Below are 11,134 nucleotides of genomic sequence, written 5' to 3' on the forward strand. Positions count from 1 at the left end.
TGAAAAAGAATAAAAACTGCTCATGATTTTCCTACTGTCATGATTTCCAAACGCCTAGTTTTGAATACTGGGAATAAACACAAAGAGAATGATAGGTAATGACGTGGTGAACTTTTGTAGTATTTCAAGACAAAACAAGAGAGAAAATCCACTGTTTAACAGCTTCATTACAGGTCAAGACACTGCGAGAACACTTGCTGGGTTACATAAATGGTAATCTTGAACGGAGTGAGTATACCTGTCGATTGATATCAAGAGCGGCAGAGGCATGAGATAAAAGAGATCGAACCTGATTACGGACAAGTGTTTTACTATCGACGATCGGAATCATTACTCGTTCAGTTCCGTACTTGTTATGAAAGCAAAGGCATTATATATCTTACTCGTTTATCTCCCTGAGATTCAGGTGGGCGTCGTCTCTCTGTAAGGGGCTCGTTTGCCTTCATATCTTTAGAAATATCTCTTATCGCAATAGCAGGCCACACAGCAATGCCTAAGCTACACTCCTGGAAATGGAAAAAAGAACACATTGACACCGGTGTGTCAGACCCACCATACTTGCTCCGGACACTGCGAGAGGGCTGTACAAGCAATGATCACACGCACGGCACAGCGGACACACCAGGAACCGCGGTGTTGGCCGTCGAATGGCGCTAGCTGTGCAGCATTTGTGCACCGCCGCCGTCAGTGTCAGCCAGTTTGCCGTGGCATACGGAGCTCCATCGCAGTCTTTAACACTGGTAGCATGCCGCGACAGCGTGGACGTGAACCGTATGTGCAGTTGACGGACTTTGAGCGAGGGCGTATAGTGGGCATGCGGGAGGCCGGGTGGACGTACCGCCGAATTGCTCAACACGTGGGGCGTGGGGTCTCCACAGTACATCGATGTTGTCGCCAGTGGTCGGCGGAAGGTGCACGTGCCCGTCGACCTGGGATCGGACCGCAGCGACGCACGGATGCACGCCAAGACCGTAGGATCCTACGCAGTGCCGTAGGGGACCGCACCGCCACTTCCCAGCAAATTAGGGACACTGTTGCTCCTGGGGTATCGGCGAGGACCATTCGCAACCGTCTCCATGAAGCTGGGCTACGGTCCCGCACACCGTTAGGCCGTCTTCCGCTCACGCCCTAACATCATGCAGCCCGCCTCCAGTGGTGTCGCGACAGGCGTGAATGGAGGGACGAATGGGGACGTGTCGTCTTCAGCGATGAGAGTCGCTTCTGCCTTGGTGCCAATGATGGTCGTATGCGTGTTTGGCGCCGTGCAGGTGAGCGCCACAATCAGGACTGCATACGACCGAGGCACACAGGGCCAACGCCCGGCATCATGGTGTGGGGAGCGATCTCCTACACTGGCCGTACACCACTGGTGATCGTCGAGGGGACACTGAATAGTGCACGGTACATCCAAACCGTCATCGAACCCATCGTTCTACCATTCCTAGACCGGCAAGGGAACTTGCTGTTCCAACAGGACAATGCACGTCCGCATGTATCCCGTGCCACCCAACGTGCTCTAGAAGGTGTAAGTCAACTACCCTGGCCAGCAAGATCTCCGGATCTGTCCCCCATTGAGCATGTTTGGGACTAGATGAAGCGTCGTCTCACGCGGTCTGCACGTCCAGCACGAACGCTGGTCCAACTGAGGCGCCAGGTGGAAATGGCATGACAAGCCGTTCCACAGGACTACATCCAGCATCCCTACGATCGTCTCCATGGGCGAATAGCAGCCTGCATTGCTGCGAAATGTGGATATACACTGTACTAGTGCCGACATTGTGCATGCTCTGTTGCCTGTGTCTATGTGCCTGTGGTTCTGTCAGTGTGATCATGTGATGTATCTGACCCCAGGAATGTGTCAATAAAGCTTCCCCTTCCTGGGACAATGGATTCACGGTGTTCTTATTTCAATTTCCAGGAGTGTATTATGGCACACACACACACTCCATACACACACACACACACACACACACACACACACACACACTCATCTGGCGAAGAATGTGAATATTCAGGAATACAGAACAAGTAAAAAAGAAACGAATGGAATGTGGACTATAAATACGTAAAGACTATTATAGAAGCATTTCTGGAGAATATGGGTTCGGCAGTAGGAATGAGAGGTGTGAAGGTGCGTTTTGATGTGATATATTTTACCACAATGTTTTTCTGGAGTAGCGTTACTGTCAACATTGTTGCGCAATGTGGCTATAATGTACGGCAATTCTGCGGTGTAAGTTGGGAGTACTGCTGATGTTTTAGGTAGCTGAGGATGCATTGCTGAGGGGTTTCCAGTGTTGTCCATCAAGGCTGATGAATATTTCGTATTGCAGGGCAATATCTCTCTCTGTCTTTGTCTGTAAATGCTTCCCTCTCGCTCTCACCTTTGTGTCCTACTTTTCTCAACGACAGCGCTCGGGTCATGTCTCTGAGCGAGAAGAATGTAGTTTTGCTTTCGTCCGGAAGTTTGTGCGCTTACATGTAGCCACAAGTATTGCAGTTGATTGTTGTGATTTTGTTGTATGAAGGAATGGAGACTTGGGCGAACGATAGAACTATGAATTCAATTAATACCGTTCATCTACGACCAGAGCTATGGCAGGTCGAAAGTACTGTATACAAAGATCTCATTAAAAAAAAAAAACAGCTGTAAAGCTGTTGCTGATGAGCTCGGAATCAGGCTTCATGGAACATACAAAAAAATTTGAAACTATGCCAAAAATTAGGCAAAAGGTTAAATAGGAAGAGTGGAAGTGCTGATAGCTTTTCACCCACATGGTTTGCATTTTATGCCATGAGTTTCATACTGTATCGAGACGAATCTGAAAGCGTAGACAATTGTTTGTGCTGGTGAAAAAAAAATAAAAATTGTATTCTTACTTGAAACTTCCATTAATGAAATCTTTCAGTCTTTCTATCAAAGCGCTGTTGTATACTTCTGGTTCCATCAGGCTTATGATAAATAGAGAACTTTAGAAAGTACATTGAACCAATGCACGAATCACTAGTAGGTAAAAGACTAATGTGTCGTCTCCAGTCGGTTTACAACACATTGAACTTCCTGGCAGATTAAAACTGTGTGCCGGACCGAGACTCGAACTCGGGTCCTTTGCCTTTCGCGGGCAAGTGCTCTACCAACTGAGCTACCCAAGCACGACTCACGCCCCGTCCTCACAGCTTTACTACTGCCAGTATCTCGCCTCCTATCTTCCAAACGTTACAGAAGTTCTCCTGCAAACCTTGCAGAACTAACACTCCTGAAAGAAAGGATATTGTGGAGATATGGCTTAGCCACAGCCTGGGGGATGTTTCCAGAATGAGGTTTTCACTCAGCAGCAGAGTGTACACTGATATGAAACTCCCTGGCAGATTAAAACTGTGTGCCGGGCCGAGACTCGAACTCGGGACCTTTGCCTTTCGCGGGCAAATGCTCTACCAACTGAGCTACCCAAGCACGACTCACGCCCCCTCCTCATAGCTTTACTACTGCCAGTATCTCGTCTCCTATCTTCCAAAGGTTACAGAAGTTCTCCTGCAAACCTTGCAGAACTAACACTCCTGAAAGAAAGGATATTGTGGAGATATGGCTTAGCCACAGCCTGGGGGATGTTTCCAGAATGAGGTTTTCACTCTGCAGCAGAGTGTACACTGATATGAAACTTCCTGGCAGATTAAAACTGTGTGCCGGGCCGAGACTCGAACTCGGGACCTTTGCCTTTCGCGGGCAAGTGCTCTACCAACTGAGCTACCCAAGCACGACTCACGCCCCCTCCTCACAGCTTTACTTCTGCCAGTATCTCGTCTCCTACCTTCCAAACTTTACAGAAGTTCTCCTGCGAACCTTGCAGAACTAGCACTCCTGAAAGAGGGGATATTGCGGAGACATGGCTTAGCCACAGCGTACACTCCGCTGCAGAGTGAAAATCTCATTCTGGCATACACATTGTCGGTATTATCAATACTCGGATGAACTGCTTGTACGATATATTCGAAATCGTGTTTCGACATTCTTATAAAATTCTGGTTTGGAGCAGAGTGGAAGGTCTAAACCAGAGGCTCAGACGGCTCTGCAACGATACCAGATACGAATTTCTCGACCTCCAAATTGGGTGCAGAATTGTAGGGTTCCCCTTAGGTCTGGCGTGCACTACACGGAGGAAGCGGCTGCTAGGGTAGCAAAGTACGTGTGGCGTGCACTTGGGGCTTTTTTTGGATAGGGGACCACCCCCTCCCACCTCTCCACCCTTGGGAGCAAAGTTGATTAGCCTGTTAAATCAGCCACATCGACCTGAGAGAATCTTGATCCCCGCAGATCCGAGATAGAAAAGATTAATATGTTCTAGTAAACTGCAGGAGCATCCAAGGAAAGGTCCCAGAATTTGTATCACTTACTGAAGGTTATAATGCACAGACAGTACTAACAACAGAAAGCTGGTTGAAGCCAGACGTCGATGACAACGAAATTCTAAGTTCAGAGTGGAATGTTTATCGTAAGGATACGTTAGTGGCCAATGATGGCGGCGTGTTTATTGCAGCAAAAAATTCGATAAAATCTAGCGAGGCTATCACGGATTCCGAATGTGAATTAATATGGGTGAAACTGAGTATCAAAGAACGCTCAAAAATGGTGTTCGGATACTTTTATATACCACCTGGGTCAGGATCTGTAGTTTTAGAGCGCTTCAGACAGAATATCATTAGTAAATTTCCTGATCATTCCGTTGTAATAGGGGGTGACTGCAACTTGCCAGGTACAGATTGGGAGAGTTATGCCATCAAAACTGGTGCCAGAGACAGGGAATCGTGTGGCACTGTCCTGGATGTCTTGTCCGAAAATTACCTTGAGCAGACAGTTAGAGAACCGACTCGTGAGGGTAACGTCTTAGACCTCCTGGCAACAAGCAGACCTGAACTGATCGAATCAGTTAGCGTAGAGGGAGGTATCAGTGATCATAAGGCTGTGACAGAATCTGTGATGACGGGTCCTACAAGGAATGCTAAGAAAGGTAGGAAGATACATTTGCTCAGCAAGGGTGACAGGATACAAATTTCAGAATATCTCAGCAGTCAGCATCAAATATTCGGTGATATGGACGGAGATATGGAGAACAAATGTAAAAAATTTAAAGCCATCGTTCAATATGCCCTAGACAAGTATGTTCCGAGTAAGGTTTTAAGGGATGGAGAAGATCCACAATGGTTTAACAGCCGTGTTAGAAAAGCGCTACGTAAACAAAGAGCATTTCATCTCAGATTCAAGAGAATTAAAAACCTAGCAGACAAACAAAAGCTGAACGAAGCGAAAATGAGCGTAAGGAGAGCAATGAGAGAAGCGTTCAATGATTTTGAAAGTGAGACGTTGTCAGCCGACCTGAGTAAAAACCCTAAGAGATTTTGGTCGTACGTAAAATCAGACAGTGAGTCAAAATCATTTACTCATTCTCTCAGCAACCACACCGGCACCGAAACAGAAGATAACAGAGAGAAGGCCGAAATACTGAATTCGGTCTTCCGGAGTTGTTTCACCGCGGGAGATCGTAACGCTGTCCCTCCTTTCAATCGCCGTGCGAACGTCGAAATGGCAGATACTGAGATAATCGATTGCGGAATTGAAAAGCAGCTACAATCGCTTAGTATTGGAAAGGCCAGATGGTATACCTATAATATTCTATAAAGATTTTGAGAAAGAACTTGCTCCCCTTCTAACAATAATTTATCGTAGATCGCTTGAGCAACAAAAGGTACTTACAGACTGAGGAAAAGCGCGGGTAAATTTTTGGAAATTTATGGTAAGGCCTTATGGGAACAAACTGCTGAGATCATCTGTCCCTAAGCTTACACACTATTTCATCTAACGTAAACTAGCTAACGCTAAGGACGACACACACACCCATGCCCGAGGGAGGACTCGAACCTGCGACGGGGAAAGTCGCGTGGCCGGCCGGTGTGGCTGAGCGGTTCTAGGCGCTTCAGTCTGGAACCGCGCGACCGCTGCGATCGCAGGTTCGAATCCTGCCTCGGGCATGGATGTGTGTGATGTCCTTAGGTTAGTTAGGTTTAAGTAGTTCTAAGTTCTAGGGGACTGATGACCTCAGATGTTAAGTCCCATAGTGCTCAGAGCCATTTGAACCAAAGCCGCGCGGTCCGTGACAAGACGCCCCGACCGCTCGGCTACCCAGAAGCGCAGGTCGTTCCCGTTCTTACGATCCGTAAGACACATCCACACAATTATAGACCTATAGCGTTGACGTCAATCTGTTGTAGAATTATGGAACATGTTTTATGCTCAAGAATTGTGACGTTCTTGGAAAATGAGCAACTCCTCTATAAAACTCAACAGAGAACCTGCGGAACTCAGCTCGCTCTCTTCCTCCATGAGATCCACAGCGCAGTGGACAATGGCGCTCAGGCTGATGCCGTGTTCCTTGATTTTCAGTAAAGCATTTGACGCCGTCCCGCATTGCCGTTTAATGAAAAAAAAAAAAAAAAACGAGCTTACGGAGTATCGGAGCAGACCTCCGACTGGATTCAAGAGTTTTTGCAGGTGGAACTGAAAACGTCGCTCCTAAAGGAACTAAATCGACAGATGTAAAGGTAATATCCGGAGTACCACAGGGAAGTATGATAGGATCGTCGCTGTTTACAATATATATAAATGATCTAGTAGAAAACGTCGGATGCTCTTTAAGGCTATTTGCAGATGATGCAGTTGTTTATACCAAAGTAGTAACGCCAGAAGATAGTAAGAATTTGCACAACGACCTGCGGAGAATTGTTGAATGGTGCAGACTCTGGCAGTTGACCCTGAACGTAAATAAATGTAACGTATTGCGCATGCATAGGAAAAGAAATCCACTACTGTACAGCTGCACTATTGATGACAAACAGCTGGAGATAGCGTCTGCCGTAAAATCTCTAGGCTTAACTACCCAGAGCGACCTTAAGTGGAATGACCACATAAAACAGATAGTGGGAAAAGCAAACCACATTCAGATTCATCGGAAGATTCTTAAGGAAATGTAACTCATCCACGAAAGAAGTGGTTTATAAGGCGCTTGTTCGCCCGATTCTTGAGTAATGTTAATCTATCTGGGATCCCTATCAGGTAGGATAGAGGAGATAGAGAAGCTCCAACGAAGAGCGGCGCCTTTCGTCACGGGATCGTTTAGCTGGCGAGAGAGCGTTACGGAGATGCTGAACAAACTCCACTGGCAGACGTTACAAAGAGGCGTTGTGCTTCACGGAGAGATTTACTATTGAGATTTCGGGACAGCACTTTTCAGGAAGAGTCAGACAGCATATTACTTTCCCCCACGTACGTCTTGCGTACTGACCACTAGGAGAAAATTCGGGAAATTAGAACCAATACAGAGGCTTACCGACAATCATTCTTCCCACGCACTTTTCGCGAGTGGAACAGGGCTGGAGGGATCAGATAGTGGTCCCGAAAGTACCCTCCGCCACACACCATTAGGTGGCTTTCGGAGTATAATGCAGATGTAGATGTAGACATCACTGGCTGGTATATAGAGTTGCAATTCTCTGGAACAAATGGGATGACCGCCAGAGTGCATTAGTATTGTTCGCGTTTAATTTTGTTACTAGGCCTGGTGGAGCAGGGGCGAGAACAGTGTCAGATGTTTAGTGATCATTGTGGAAGACACGGAGATGCCACGTACTCGTATGAGACAGTATTATCAGCAATGGACAGAATTTTAGCGTGCCTCATTGCTGGTCTTCATTTGGCCGACTGCTCGATTCGTGCAACATCCAGATTAGTGGAAGATTCGGATGTGACAGAAGCTCGATGGGAACTTGAGGGCGCAGGCACGCTCTTTGTCAAGGTTCCAGTATACCACACCTGACCAGCACAAGGGAGGATCGCCGTGTTGTGCACCAGACACACCATAGTGCCTTCGCATCTTCGCCTGGTATCCGAAAACAAGTTTCTCCCCTGAGAACGATGTCTTTCGCGACGGCACTGTTGTCTAAACCATAAGCGGACTTCTTGCCACGTCAGTTCAGGGTAAAACCTCGAGCTTTCGACGATTTCCCCCATCGTTTTCACCAGGAGTCACTGGCTGTCAAAACTGCTGCTGTGGTGGTCTTATATAGCCCAAAGAAGGCTTCTGATTAGTCGGAAATTATGTCATGCTGGCCCAGAAGGTGTCAACGTCTGCGTTGGTAGCGACACCACTCCCGCCGCAGTGTAAACATTGCAACTAATATGTCTGGCGCTTCTCTGCATCGAGAGATCACTTCCACGTACCACTAAGATTGTATCTGCCGTCACGGTTAAAGATTTTCTCATACATTCTTCTCTCTACAGCCTCTTTAATTGCAGAGTCCCAGTATGTGGGAGCCTGGGACAAATTTTTTGTTTCGTCAAACAGAGAGCTTCACTACAAGTTTAAACGCAGCCAAAACCTCTCAGACAAACAGAAGGTAAACGATGTCAAAGTTAGCGTAAGGAGGGCTATGCGTGAAGCGTTCAGTGAATTCGAAAGTAAAATTCTATGTACCTACTTGACAGAAAATCCTAGGAAGTTCTGGTCTTAGGTTACATGAGTAAGTGGATCGGAACAGCATATCCAGACACTCTGGGATGATGGTGGCATTGAAACAGAGGATGACACGCGTAAAGCTGAAATACTAAACACCTTTTACCAAAGCTGGAAGACCGCACTGCAGTTCCTTCTCTAAATCCTCGCACAAACGAAAAAATAGCTGACATCGAAATAAGTGTCCAAGGAATAGAAAAGTAACTGAAATCACTCAACAGAGGAAAGTCCACTGGACCTGACGGGATACCAATTCGATTCTACACAGAATACACGAAAGAACTTGCCCCCCTTCTAACAGCCGTGTACCGCAAGTCTCTAGAGGGACGGAAGGTTCCAAATGATTGGAAAAGAGCGCAGGTAATCCCAGTCTTCTAGAAGGGTCGTCGAGCAGATGCGCAAAACTATAGGCCTATATCTCTGACATCGATCTATTGTAGAATTTTAGAACATGTTTTTTGGTCGCGTATCATGTCATTTCTGGAAACCCAGAATTTACTCTGTAGGAATCAACATGGATTCCAGAAACAGCGATCGTGTGAGACCCAACTCGCTTTATTTGTTCGTGAGACCCAGAAACTATTAGATACAGGCTCCCACATAGATGCCATTTTCCTTGACTTCGAGAAGGCACTCGATACAGTTCCACACTGTCGCCTGATAAACAAAGTAAGAGCCTACGGAATATCAGACCAGCTGTGTGGCTGGATTGAAGAGTTTTTAGCAAACAGAACACAGCATTTTGTTTTCAATGGAGAGACGTCTACAGACGTTAAAGTAACCTCTGGCGTGCCACAGGGGAATGTTATGGGATCATTGCTTTTCACAATATACGTAAATGACCTAGTAGATAGTGTCGGAAGTTCCATGCGGCTTTTCGCAGATGATGCTGTAGTACACAGAGAAGTTGCGGCATTAGAAAATTGCAGCGAAATGCAGGAAGGTCTGCAGCGGATAGGCTCTTGGTGCAGGGAGTGACAACTGACCCTTAACATAGACAAATGTAATGTATTGCGAATACGTAGAAAGAAGGATCCTTTATTGTATGATTATATGATAGCGGAACAAACACTGGTAGCAGTTACTTCTGTAAAATATCTGGGAGTATGCGTACGGAACGATTTGAAGTGGAATGATCATATAAAATTAATTGTTGGTAAGTCGGGTGCCAGGTTGAGATTCATTGGGAGAGTCCTTAGAAAATGTAGTCCATCAGCAAAGGAGGTGGCTTACAAAACACTCGTTCGACCTAAACTTGAGTATTGCTCATCAGTGTGGGATCCGTACCAGGTCGGGTTGACAGAGGAGATAGAGAATATCCAAAGAACAGCGGCGCGTTTCGTCACAGGGTTATTTGATAAGCGTGATAGCGTTACGGAGATGTTTAATAAACTCAAGTGGCAGACTGCAAGAGAGGCGCTCTGCATCGCGGTGTAGCTTGCTCGCCAGGTTTCGAGAGGGTGCGTTTCTCGATGAGGTATCGAATATATTGCTTCCCCCTACTTATACCTCCTGAGGAGATCACGAATCGCTTGATCCATAGCTGTTCTTTCGGAACACATACCTCAGATGATTAATTTCGGAATCGAAGTGGTCTTCGTCAGAAACAATTTTTGCTCTGTGCACCAGTGGATTTAAGGCTACTCTCTTGTGGACTGGATGGTGGAAACTCGGGGCGCTAAGATATAAATCACTCTGCGTCGGCTTGCGGTACACCGAGTGCTCGAGACGTCCACCCGACTTTGGATGGACCATAACATCTAAAAACGGAAGAATTCCCTCATACTCTGTCTCTACGGTTAACTAGATGGTTGGGTGCATGTTGTATATATTTGTAGCTAAATCCCACAAACAACAGTTTCTGTCTGTTAGAATGTAGTTACATTCCTGGGTTTTTCTGCAGAGCTTTTATGGAGGACTGGGGCAACTCCTAATGTTTGCAAAATGTCACCATTTCTTTTGAGATACAACGCAAACGATTTTGTGTTTAGCAAGTGGACTTCGGATAACAATGTAAAAGTACCAGAACAGTGCCTGTGAGATCTGGAATAATTTCTTTTATCTTAAGGACAGATCACACCTTAATTTCTGAACTAAAAAATTCATGTTATAACGCAGTCTGTTTTTGGTAAAATGTTTGTGTGTATCGAAAACAGAACTGCGCATGATAATATTGCACTATGGCACAGATAAATTATACAGTGGGTTTTTGTTTCATCTGTTGCACCCAAACGAAGAATGGAAAATGGATGAATGGGGTATCAAATTGGCCAGTACAGTGTCTAACTCTGAAAAAAAGTTTATTTCCTTCAAAATAATCAGGGTAAGTAATAAAAAATTAGTCATTTGGGAAAAACAGTTGTACGAACTTTCATTGCCAAACGAAGAATGGGAAATGGGTACATGGAGTCTCAAGCCGGCCAGCGTGAGGTCTAGTTTTGTAAAACAATATTTAATTGCTTGAAAGTAATCCGAGTAACCAAGAATAAATATTTAATTAATGATCTGAGGGGAAACTTTGCTATGGATTCTTGCCTGAATTTTCACAGTTATATGAAGAATGGAAAAACGAC

At 45.8% G+C, this 11,134-nt stretch overlaps 2 non-coding genes across 2 annotated transcripts; both read right to left on the reverse strand.

The window, feature by feature from the left end:
* Positions 1-3,380: 3,380 nt before the first annotated feature.
* On the reverse strand, positions 3,381-3,455 carry Trnas-cga (transfer RNA serine (anticodon CGA)). The gene has a single exon. It is a non-coding gene; the product is annotated as a tRNA-Ser (tRNA).
* A 226-nt stretch (positions 3,456-3,681) lies between these two features.
* Positions 3,682-3,756, reverse strand: Trnas-cga (transfer RNA serine (anticodon CGA)). Its single transcript has one exon. It is a non-coding gene; the product is annotated as a tRNA-Ser (tRNA).
* Between the last annotated feature and the right edge of the window lie 7,378 nt (positions 3,757-11,134).

The sequence above is a fragment of the Schistocerca serialis genome, chromosome 8 (genome assembly GCF_023864345.2).
Source record: "Schistocerca serialis cubense isolate TAMUIC-IGC-003099 chromosome 8, iqSchSeri2.2, whole genome shotgun sequence".
Lineage (NCBI taxonomy): Eukaryota > Metazoa > Arthropoda > Insecta > Orthoptera > Acrididae > Schistocerca > Schistocerca serialis.